At 40.0% G+C, this 12,650-nt stretch overlaps 1 pseudogene; it reads left to right on the top strand.

Annotated features, from left to right (window-relative positions):
• The first annotated feature begins 8,374 nt into the window (after positions 1-8,374).
• Positions 8,375-9,668, top strand: LOC138092761 (ATP-dependent RNA helicase DDX19B pseudogene; annotated as a pseudogene).
• The last annotated feature ends 2,982 nt before the right edge of the window (positions 9,669-12,650 follow it).

The raw sequence follows: 12,650 nt of genomic DNA, 5'->3' as shown, positions 1-12,650 counted from the left end.
AGTCAACAAAAGAGTCCAAATGCAGTACATGGGTACATTCTCAACAATGACAGAATGATCTCTGTTCATTTCCAAGGCAAACCATTCAGTATCACAGCAATCCAAGTCTATGCCCTAATCACTAATGCCAAGAAGCTGAAGTTGAACAGTTCTCTGATGACCTACAAGATCTTTTAGAACTAACACCAAAAAAGATGCCCTTTTCATCATAGAGGACTGGAATGCAAAAGTAGGAAGTCAAGAGATACCTAGAGTAACAGGCAAATTTAGCCTTGGAGTACAAAATGAAGCAGGGCAAAGGCTAACAGAGTTTTGCCGAAAGAATGCACTGGTCACAGCAAACACCCTCTTGCAACAACACAAGAGAAGACTGTACACATGGACATCACCAGATGGTCAATACCAAAATAGATTGAGTATATTCTTTGCAACTGAAGATGGAGAAGCTCTATACAGTCAGCAAAAAGAATACCTGTAGCTGACTGTGGCTTAGATCATGAATTCCTTACTGCCAAATTCAGACTTAAGTTGAAGAATGTATGGAAAACCACTAGACCATTCAGGTATAACCTAAATCAAATCCCTTATGATTATACAGTGGAAATGACAAATAGATTCAAGGGATTAGATGTGATAGACAAGAGTGCCTGAAGAACTATGGATGGAGGTTCATAATATTGTACAGGAGGTGGTGATCAAAACTATCTGCAAGAAAAAGAAATGCAAAAAGGCAAAATGGTTGTCTGAGGAAGCTTTACAAATAGCTGAGAAAAGAAGAGAAGTGAAAGGCAAAGGAGAAAAGGAATGATATATCCATCTGAATGAGGAGTTCCAAAGAATATACAAAGGAGAGATAAGAAAGCCTTCCTCAGTGATCAATGCAAAGGAAAACAATAGAATGGGAAAGACTAGAGATCTCAAGAAAGAGACACCAACAGGATGTTTCATGCAAAGACGAGTACAATAAAGGACAGAAATGTTATGGACCAAACAGAAGCAGAAGATATTAAGAAGAGGTAGCAAGAATACACAGAAGAACTGTACAAAAATTAGATCCTAATGATCCAGATAACCATGATGGTGTGATCACTCACCTAGAGCCAGACATCCTGGAATGTGAAGTCAACTGGGCTTTAGGAAGCATCAATAGGAACAAAGCTAGTGAAGGTGATGGAATTCCAGCTGAGCTATTTCAAATCGTAAAAGATGATGCTGTGAAAGTGCTGCACTCAATATGCCAGCAAATCTGCAAAACTCAGCAATGGCCACAGGACTGGAAAAGGTCAGTTTTCATTCCAACCCCAAAGAAAGGCAATGCCAAAGAATGCTCAAACTACCACACAACTGCACTTATCTCACATGCTCGTAAAGTAATGCTCAAAATTCTCCAAACCAGGCTTCAGCAGTACATGAACTGAGAACTTCCAGATATTCAAGCTGGTTTTAGAAAAGGCAGAAGAACCAAAGCTCAAATTTCCAACATCCATTAGATCATAGAAAAAACAAGAGAATTCCAGAAAAACATCGACTTTTGCTTCACTGACTATGATAAAACCTTTGACAGCATGGATCACAACAAACTGTGGAAAATTCTTAAAGAGATGAGAATACAAGATTATCTCACTGGCCTCCTGAGAAACCTGTATGGAGGTCAGGAAGCAACAGTTAGAACCAGACATGGAATGATGGACTCTTTCCAAATTGGGAAAGGAGTACGTCAAGGCTGTTTATTGTCACCCTGCTTATTTAACTTATATGCAGATGAAGCACATGCTGGAATCAAGATTCCTGGGAGAAATAGCAATAACCTCAGATATGCAGATGGCACCACTCTTATGGCAGAAAGTGAAGAGGAACTAACGAGCCTCTTGATGAAAGTGAAAGAGGAGAGTGAAAAAGCTGGCTTAAAACTCAGCCTTCAATAAACTAAGATCATGGCATGCGGTCCCATCACTTCACAGCAAATAGATAGGGAAACAATGGAAACAGTGACACTTTCTTTTCTGGGGCTCCCAAATCATTGCAGATGGTGACTGCAGCCGTGAAATTAAAAGATGCTTGCTCCTTGGAAGAAAAGCTATGACAAACCTAGACAGTATATTAAAAAGCAGAGACATTACATTGTCAAAAAAGATCCGTCTAGTCAAAGCTATGGTTTTTCCAGTAGTCATCTACAGATGTGAGAGTTGGACTATAAAGAAGACTGAACTCCAAAGAACTAATGCTTTTGAACTGTGGTGTTGCAGAAGACTCTTGAGAGTCCCTTGGACCACAAGGACATCAAACCAGTCAGTCCTAAAGGAAATCAGTCCTGAATATTCATTGGAAGGACTGATGCTGAAGCTGAAGCTCCAATACTTTGGTCACCTGATGTGAAGAGCTGACTCATTAGAAAAGACCCTGATGCTGGGAGGGATTGAAGGCAGGAGGAGAAGGGGACAACAGAGGATGAGATGGTTGGATGGTAACACCAGCTGAATGGACATGAGTCTGAGCAAGCTCCAGGAGATGGTGAAGGACAGGGAATCCTGGTGTGCTGCTGTCTGTGGGGTCACAAAGAGTTGGACACGACTGAATCACTGAACAACAACAGTTATGTGACAGATGGTGACAAATGCTGTAGAGAAAAAGTGCAGGCATGACACGACACATAGAGCATTAAGGAAGGGGTGGGGGGTAGGAGGGTGGGTGTTGCACATTCCTGAAGAGAAGGAATGAGCCAAGGCTGTGAGAAATGGAGCCCTCCAGCAGAGGAACAGCAAGCACCAACATCACTAGGAACCATAGAAACACTCAAGGGCTACAGCTGGCAGGCTAGGTGGTGAGTAGCAGGAAATAAACTCAGAGACTTAACAGAGGACAGATTGTATAAAGCTTTGTAGGACTTTAGCATTTACTCAGGGGGGATAGGACAAACTGGAGGATTTTGAACAAAGGAATAAATCAACTCAGTGTTCAAAAAGAACACTCTGGTTCAGTGAAAAGAACGCAAAAGCTATAGCGGGGATATCAGTTAAGAGGCTATTTACAGGGACTTCCTGGTGGTCTGGGGGTTAAGAATCCACTTTGCAGTGCAGGGGAGGAGGGTTCAATTCTTGGTTGAGGACTAGCATCCCACAAGCCACGGAGCAACTAAGCCAGTGTGATGCCAATCCTGAGCCTGTGCGCCACAAATACTGAAGCCTGGGCACCACAGCTAGAGAGCTAGAATGCCACAGTGAAAGATGCTGCACGATGGAACAAGGGTCCCAATCCAGCCCAATCAATTATTTTATAAAGAGGCTATTACAATAAGGTGAGATGATGATAACTGGGATCAAGATGATAGCAGTCCAGATGGGGACAAAGGTCATATTCTATATATTTAAAAAGACAAATGGATTTTGCTAATGGATTAGATACAGATTCTGAGAGGAAAAAAATGTCAAGAACAGCCTGAAGATTTTTTTGGCAAGAATAACTGTAAACCTGAGGTTGGGATTTACTGAAATGAGGAAGACCACAGGAAGAGGAGGTGTGAAGAAAAAGACTGGGGCTTATTAAGTGTGAGACGTTAAACATGCAAATAGAGATGTTGCAAAGAGTTGGATTTACTATCCTGGAGTTCAAAACAGAGGCTGTCAGAACTAGAAATATGGCATCTGGGAGTCTTCTGTGTATCAGTGGTGTTTAAAGTGATGAGGTCAGAGAAGATCACTGAGAAGGAAAGGAGTTACAAGAGAGTTCAGAGAACTGAGTGTGGACCAGTCAAATGATGACTAAACGCAGAGGTTGTTAGGGAAATAGACAAGAGATGCTTCACTGACAACCTAATTGAAATGGCTTCAAGAGAGAACTGGCGGAAAGAAACTGGAGACAGCTGGTGTAGATCACTCTTTCAAGGGTTTCTGTTGTAAAGCAAAGCTGAGACGTGAGGCAGATCTGGACTTGGGGCAAAGTTGCCGAGCTGCTGTTGCTGTTAAGTTGCTTCAATCGTGCCTGACTCTGTGCCACCCCATAAATGGCAGCCCACCATGTTCCCCCATCCCTGGGATTCTCCAGGCAAGAGCGAGGGTTAAATTTTGAAGCTGGGCTACTCTACAGTATGTTTGCCTTCTGATAGAATAATAAAGGAGGAGGAAGAAAAGAGGAAAGAAAGGAGGGAAGGGAGGGAGGAAGAAAAGCAAATAGAGGAAGATGGGGAGAACAAGGCGAGCAAGAGGGGGTGAGAAGGATTGAGGAGGGAAGGAAGGGGGTGCAGGGGAGGAGGAGGAGGAGTAAAAATCAATGGCTTCTTGAGAAAGAAGAGAGAAGTATATATCCAAAATCAGAAATGGAAATGGGGACACTACTGTCAGTCATTATAAATAAAAATGATCATTATCCTTTACTGTGAACAACTGTAAACCAACAAATTAGATAACCTCAATAAAATGGACCAATTCCTACATACACACAAATTATCTACCTAAACTGATTCAAGAAGAAATAGAAAATCTCAACACTTATAACAAGTAAAGAGATTGAATCAGGAATCAAAAAATCTCCCAACAAAGAAAAATCTAGGACCAGATAGCTTTATTGGTGAATTCTACCAGACATTTGAAAAAGAACTAACTCCAACTAACTCCAATCTTTTTCAAATTCTTGCAAAGAGTAGAAGAGCAGAGAACACCTCCTAACTTGTACTATGAAGACAGCACTACCTTAGTCTTTATCTAGTGTGAAACACAGATAAGAAAATCAGAAAAAGAGAAAATTACAGATCAATATCTTTGATGAATATAGATGCAAAGATCCTCAAGAAAATACTAGGAAATTGAGTCAAACAGCCTATTACAAGAATTGTATACTGTGACCAAATGAAATTTATTCCATGAATTCAATAGTGGTTCCACAAAAGAAAATTAATCCATGTAATATATCACATTAATAGAATGAAAGGAAAAAAAAACCCACCTGATCATCTCAACTGACACAGAAATAGCATTTTACAAACTCCAACCGCCTTTCATGATAAGAAGTAAATGGGAGTGAATTATAGACTAGAACTTCCTCCATATGATAAAGCACGTTTATGAAAGACACATAGGTTTAAAAAAAAAGTAGTTTTGAAGGACTAGAAGCTTTCCTCCTTTAAGGTCATGAACAAAATAAGGATGCCTTCTTTCACCAGCCATTCAATGTTGTAATGGAAGTTGTAGCCAGAAGAAAAAAATTAAATAAGTACAAGACATCCAAACTGGAAGGAAAGAAGTAAAATTATCTCTGTTCACATATGACACAATCCTATATAGAGAAAATTCTAAAGAATCAACAAGAAAGCTAGTAGAGCTAATAAAGGAATGTAGCAAAGCTTCAGGGTATAAGATCAATGTGCAAAAAATCAGTTGTGTTTATATATATCAGCAATAATCTGTAAAAGAATTAAGAAAGCAATTCCATTTACAATTAATCTAAAACAGTAAAATATTTGGGAGTAAATTAACCAAGGAGATAAGAGTGATACACTGAAAACCAGAAAATATTGCTGAAAGAAATAAAAGATGATCTAAATAAACAAAAATGCATCCTATGTTCATGGTACAAAATTTAATATTGTTAAAATGTCAGCACTAGAGAAAGTGATCCACAGATGCAATGCAATTCCTGTCAAAATTCCTACAGCCTATTTCCAGAAATTAAAAAGTCATTCCTTTAATTCATGTAGAAAAAAAACCTCAAATAGCAAAAAAAAAAAAAAAACAAAACTGAAAAAGAGCTAAGTTGGAGTACTCATACTTTCCAATTTCAAAATTTGTTACAAAGCTACAGTAATTGTAGCAGGATGATTATGGCATATGGCTTCCCTGGTGGCTCAGAGGTTAAAGCATCTACCTACAATGCAGGAGACCTGGGTTTGATCCCTGGGTCAAGAAGATCCCCTGGAAAAGGAAATGGCAACCCACTGCAGTATTCTTGCCTAGAGAATCCCATGGATGGAGGAGCCTGGTGGGCTACAGTCCATGGGTTGCAAAGAGTCAGACACGACTGAGCGACTTCACCTCCACTTTTAGACATAATGGAAAAGAATTGAGAGTTCAGAAATAAACCCATACATCTATGGTCAATTGACTTTTGACAAGAGTGCCAAATATATTCAATGGCAATGAATAGTCTCTTCACAGATGTTGCGGGACACTGGACTTCCCCTATGCAAAAGAATAAAGTTGAACCTCCTACTTCACATCATATACAAAAATTAATTTATAATTGATCAGTGACACAAAAATAATTAAATTATTAGACAAAAACAGGAGTAGATCTTCATTACCTAGGATTTGGCAATGGATTCTTAGATATGATACTAAAAGCAGAAGCAGCAAAAAGAAAAAATAAATTTAATTTTTTCAAAATTAAAAAATTTTCTGTATCAAAGTATTATCAAGAAAGTGAAAAAAAACAAGCTAAAGGTTGATAGAAAGTATTTAAAATCATATATCTGATAAAAGTTTAATATCTCAAATACATAAAGAATTCATGTAACTCAACAATAAAAAGACAATTCAGTCTGAAAAATAATGGACTTGAGTAGACATTTCTCCAAAGACACAAACAGGAAATAAGTACATGAAAAGATTCTAAACATCACTGGTCATTAGGGAAATGTAAGCAGAATCACTTTATAGCTATTAAAATGGTTACAATCAATAAAACAAAAAAATAAGTGCTAGTAAGGATGGAGAAAAATTGGAACTCTCATGCATTTCTGATGGAAATGTAAAATGGTACACCTACTATGGAAAACAGTTTGGTGGTTCCTCAAAAAGCTATACATAGAATTACCATATTCTATCTAGCAATTCCACTCCTCACCATTTACCCAACATAATTAAAAACAGGAAGTCAAACATTCACAATAGCCAAAAGGTAGAAACAACCCAAATGTTCATCAACAGATGAATAGATATAGAAAATGTGGCTTATGTATATAATGGGCTATTGTTCAGTCACAAAACAGAAGTTCTGATACATGCTACAACATGAATGAATTTGAAAACATCTCACTATTAGCAAGACACAAAAGGCCAGACATTGTGAAATTCCTTTTTAAGGAAACCTCTAGAATAGATGTCAAATTCATAGAAACAGAAAATAGATTAGAGGTTTCCAGGGGCTGAGAGTGAAGAAAAATGAGGAGTTATTACCTCAAAATTATAAAGTTTCTGTCTAAAGTGATGGAAATTCATGGAAATAGAGAGTGAGGATGGTTGCACTACATTGTGAATATAGTTACTGCCATTGAGTTGAATGGTTAAAATGACAGATTTGTTATATATATATATATGGCTTCCCTGGTGGCTCAGAGGATAAAGCGTCTGCTTGCAAAGCAGGAGACCCGGGTTCGATCCCTGGGTTGGGAAGATCCCCTAGAGAAGGAAATGGCAATCCACTCCAGTATTCTTGCCTGGAGAATCCCATGAACAGAGGAGCCTGGCAGGCTACAGTCCACAGGGTCGCAAAGAGTTGGACACGACTGAGCGACTTCACACACACACATATTATATATATAATATATATATATCTTACCACAATTTTAAAAATTAATAATGTCATATGCAAAAAAAATGAATTATATACTTTAAATGGATAAATTATATGGTATGTGAATTATATCTCAATAAAGCTGTTTAAAAAAGTAATGATACAGTACACAGTGAAAATTACTAGAGTCCTGTCCTTGTGTAGGCAAGAAAAGATGCGATTTACTACATGAAGGAGCTTGGCTTAAACAGGAATGTGAATAATTCATCCATAGTAACATGGATGTAAGTCAAAGAATACAGACGCAAATGCAGGCAGTAGGTTTGGTGTCGGGAGCAGGTTTATCAGTCTCATCTGTTGTAAAAGCATGTCAAGTTGCATCTTTCTTACAGTGTTTCTTTCTTTCTGCCAGATGGGCCCTTGGTTTTTCTTTCCCTACCCAACATCACTCGATTATGTTTCTTATAGGGGTATACAATGCCTTAACTCATTTTGAATTGCCATAGAACCTAGGGTCCTATGTTCTGAAAACATTCTGAATGATTGAGTGAGCAAATTATGAATACAACAGACAACTGGCTCTCAAGAGTTTAGTTGGTTTTCATCCCCCATCCTCAGTTCAGTTCATATTCTCTACTTCTGTGTCATATATAAACCAAACTATGTTTGGTGAGAAACCTTCTCATCACCCATTCTAATGGTAGTTGTGTGATAATATCCTCCCATTTCTGTTGGAAAACAATTTTTGTTGTCCCCATATGGCAGTCAGGCAGTGTCAGCTGGCGAGTTCACAGCACCAGCGTCCCACTCACGGCCTGGGCCGTGCTGCCTCCTTAAGGGCCCTAGCAGTGAACAAGCAGGGAACAAGAGCAACGCTGATGCAGAGGAGACAGATGAAGGAGAGAAAGAGGACAGAGTTGTCCTCTTTACTCAACAAGCCGATCAGAAGCAGCTCTACTGATAACACAAACGAGGTGGAAAACCCACAACAAGATCCAAACTCCTCCCTACACTGAGTAAGTCTTGTGAGGAGTCTATACCATGAGCTTCATCTATCCATCCAAAATGCAAGTGAACATGCTGCCTTTGATATTTGCTGAAGCCCTGCAGAACTTAGTTGCCCTGTCTTAGTCTGGAGCAGGTAAAACAGTTACCTTTGTGTTAGTTGTGCAGTTGGAAACCCCACTGTCTGTGCCTCTCCCAGACTTATAAGCTTGTCTTTCAAATAGGAAAAGTGATTGAGTGGAAGGAAAAATTTTACCCTGAACTCAAGATAGCTTATGCTGTTCAAGGCAATAATTTGGGCACCAACGTCAGAGATCAGGGAGCACCTTATCTTTGGTACCCCTGGGACAATTCTGGATTGGTATTCCAAGCTCAAGTTCATTGACTCCAAGAAGATCAAGGTTTGATCTGGATGAAGCTGACCTGATGATAGCTACTCACCACCATCAAGATCAGAGCACCTGCATCCATAGGATGCTACCCAGCAACTGCCAGATGCTGCTTTCCCCTAAAACCTTTGAAACTCTATGGAAATTTGTCCCAGAATCAAACATCCAACTGAAGTGGGAGGAGGAGACAGTGGACCTCGTGCAGCAGTAGTACATCCTGTGCAGCAATGGAAATGGGAAGTTGCAGGCCTTGTGTGGCCTCTATGGCCCATCACTGTTGCTTAAGCTACCATCGGCTGCCAGTCCCCTAAAACACGTGGCTGGCTGACAGCAGGGCTCTCCAAAGAAGGCAACCAGGTGAAATGTGGTGAAATGATGGTGGAGCAGAAGGCTGCCATAACTGAGTGCCTGAGATGGTAAAGAGAAGGTTCTGGCGGCCACCAACATGTATGCCCTTATTGTTGTCATACAGATGTATAACCTGAAGTTAAACAGTCATCTGTCATCACCAATGCTGACCTTTCCCTTTACAAGGACAGGAATCTGGACAATGAGACCTACTTGCACTGCGTTAGGCATACAGGCCTCTTTGACAAGAAAACCTGGGAAGTGAACATGGTTGACAGCAGGCACAGCATGATCATCCTGAACCAAAGCCATGTAATAAGAGTAGAGACAGACCGGACATGCCGATGTGGAGGAGACAGAAGTCAGCCAACCGAGGAACTCCACCACCATGGTACTTGCTCTCTCCCTGAACATATATTCTGAACATTTGTGTTCATAGTGCTCAGGATACAGACAGGTGCAATCAAGGGACTAGGGGGACTATAGCCATTCATTTGTCTAAGGCAAGAATAATTGCCAAAGTTTTTGCTTCATCTTTATTTGGTATCTTTGTGTGGAATAGTCAGAGCAAATAATAGTACTATGCACTTCCTCAAAGCTGGCCAAGGCTGTTGGTACACACAGAGCAACAGAGCAAAGATGAGATGAAACTAAGTTGCAAGAGAAATATAAAACCCCAGTCAAGAGGAGTCCTCTTCAGTTCATTGATACCGAATAGTTACTTTATCTGGGACCAGGCCTGGAAGAGGACTCTTCTGTGACGAGCATTACTCCAATCTCAGACCTTCCTTGGAGCCATCTCTGGGTTTTAGGACCAGATCCTTTCCCAGGAAGAGAAGGGGAGGATGCCAGACCCCAGGTGGTTTCCTTGTGACATTACAAACACTGCGGAGACCAACAGACGGCCCCACATTTCCCCAGTGGGCACTTGACTCTGTTGAGTCTTCTTCATGCTTCTGGCCAACTCTGAGCCTTCCCAGGAGTGTTTTAAGAAGAGAAGAAATTTTATGCCTCACCATCTAAAGTCCTGTGGACCAACCCTTAAATAACTATAAACAAAGGCAATAATTAAAGGAGTTTAGACTCAAAACAAAACAAAATGAAAAAACAGTTTTTGTTTTTTCAGCATCTTCTGTTCTTAACTGGAATCTCATCAAGAGTTTCTCACTGCAAAGAGTGGGATGAAAAATCTTGGGGGGAAAATAACACAGCCTTTGGAGAACTGGATATCTAATTGCAGGGAAAACATACATGAGACTGATTTAAAATATTTATAAATAGTATGATGAACAAATGCTAAATAATGTGACAACTGATGTAAGCTCCTTAGGGCTTTCACCTTTTGGGCCTTTAGAGTCAGGTAGGATGAGTCAGAAAAGAATTCTGGGAGCAACAGAATGTTTGAACAGGCTGTTCCAAAGATAAGGAATATAGATTTCAGCAAAGAAAGTAAAATCTTTCTCACTAGGATAAATGACTAAGGCATGTAGAGGTATGAGAATGCCAAGTGAGGAAGAGGAGCTAGAGGGTGTAAGTAGAAAGTATGTAAGTTTTCTTTTAATAAGCCTTAAAGTTAATGCCAAACGCTTCAAACATTGTCATCATTCTTAAGTAATATTCAGTTTGAAGTATAACATACTGAGAAAATTAATTCACAAATGATTCACTAATTGAATCATACAACCCAAGAAATGTTTTTATACACTCAAAGGAACTTACTAAATGTTATTTTTCTGCCTTATGTTCTTATAAAATCTAAATGTCATCACAGTATTTTTTTCGGAAACGGTATTAGGTCTAACCTTTATTGGGTGCTTTCTATGTTCCACACACTATTTTACATTCTTCATATATATTTCAGTTAATTCTTGCAACCATCCTATACTGTGAGCCTTATTAACTACCGCTTTTATAGCTGAGGTACAGAAAGGATAACTTAATAGTCTCAAAGTCACATGATGGGTCAGGATTTGAATCCAGGCTGAATCTGCTTTTCACATGATGTGAGGTACCTTCTTCAAAGCATCAGTGGCAGTCAGACAAATATTTCTCTCAATACAATCACTTGATGAGGACAAATTTATACACCAAAAATGGAGGAACTAGGGACCAAGAAGAAAGTGAGGTAGAGGAAAAGGCAATAGAATTAAGAATTAAGTTGAATTATATCAGATAATTCAATATGAATATCATATAACCATAATTTTTTCTTTGTGAACAGTTGTAGCCAACAAGAGATTTACTGAGCCATGTAAGTGGAATGAATCAAGTTATTGCCTTAGAGGTGTCTCTAATCTAGTAGAGGAGCAACAATGATATTGATGCTTTATCTCAGGCTAATTGAAGTAAATCCTATTCTTGAGGCACAAGCACTGTGAGAACAAGAAGAAAAATTACTAACTCTGAGTAGATGATGGAGAGAACTTCAAAGCAGTGCAGGCCTTTGAGCTGAGCTTTAGGGCGTAAGTAGGGTTTTCAGTAGGTAAAGTCTTGGGGAATCAGTCTGGGCACAGGCAAAGGGTAGAGGTGTGGAGGGTCGCAGAACAGTCTGATGGGAACACCGCATGAGGGTAGACAGGTATGGGACTGGACGCTGGAGAGGCCCTGGAGTCCTGGTAGTAGAGAACCCTGAACACCACCATATTGAAGTGTAGAAACTTAATTTTTAGTTAATGAACTTTTGGCTTGTGTTTTGAGCTATAATGTAAAAGTGAAAACTAGGTCCACATCTCAATCATCTCTGAATTCACAGCATCTTATACAACATCTAGAACACAACAGACACACACACGAATGGATGGATGGTTGGATGGATGGATGGTTGGATGTATGGATGGGACACTCAGTACAAGCTTTAGAATTTCCAATGTCCACATGATTGCCAGGGAGGAGGATGAAAAGAAGGGATAGTTAGGGAATTTGAGATGAACATGTACATGCCACTCTATTTTAATAGGATAACCAAAAAGGACCTACTGTGTAGCACAGGGAACTCTGCTCAGTGTTATGTGGCAGCCTGGATGGGAGGAGAGTTTGGGGGAGAATCAGTTCAGTTCAGTTCAGTCACTCAGTCGTGTCCGACTCTTTGTGATCCCATGAATCGCAGCACACCAGGCCTCCCTGTCCATCACCATCTCCCGGAGTTCACTCAGACTCACATCCATCAAGTCCGTGATGCCATCCAGCCATCTCATCTTTGGTCATCCCCTTCTCCTCCTGCCCCCAATCCCTCCCAGCATCAGAGTCTTTTCCAATGAGTCAACTCTTCTCATGAGGTGGCCAAAGTACTGGAGCTTCAGCTTTAGCATCATTCCTTCCAAAGAACACCCAGGACTGATTTCCTTCAGAATGGACTTGTTGGATCTCCTTGCAGTCCAAGGGACTCTCAAGAGTCTTTTCCAACAC

This window comes from Capricornis sumatraensis, chromosome 16 (assembly GCF_032405125.1).
Source record: "Capricornis sumatraensis isolate serow.1 chromosome 16, serow.2, whole genome shotgun sequence".
Taxonomy (NCBI): domain Eukaryota; kingdom Metazoa; phylum Chordata; class Mammalia; order Artiodactyla; family Bovidae; genus Capricornis; species Capricornis sumatraensis.
This window is presented reverse-complemented; position numbering and strand designations above follow the sequence as displayed.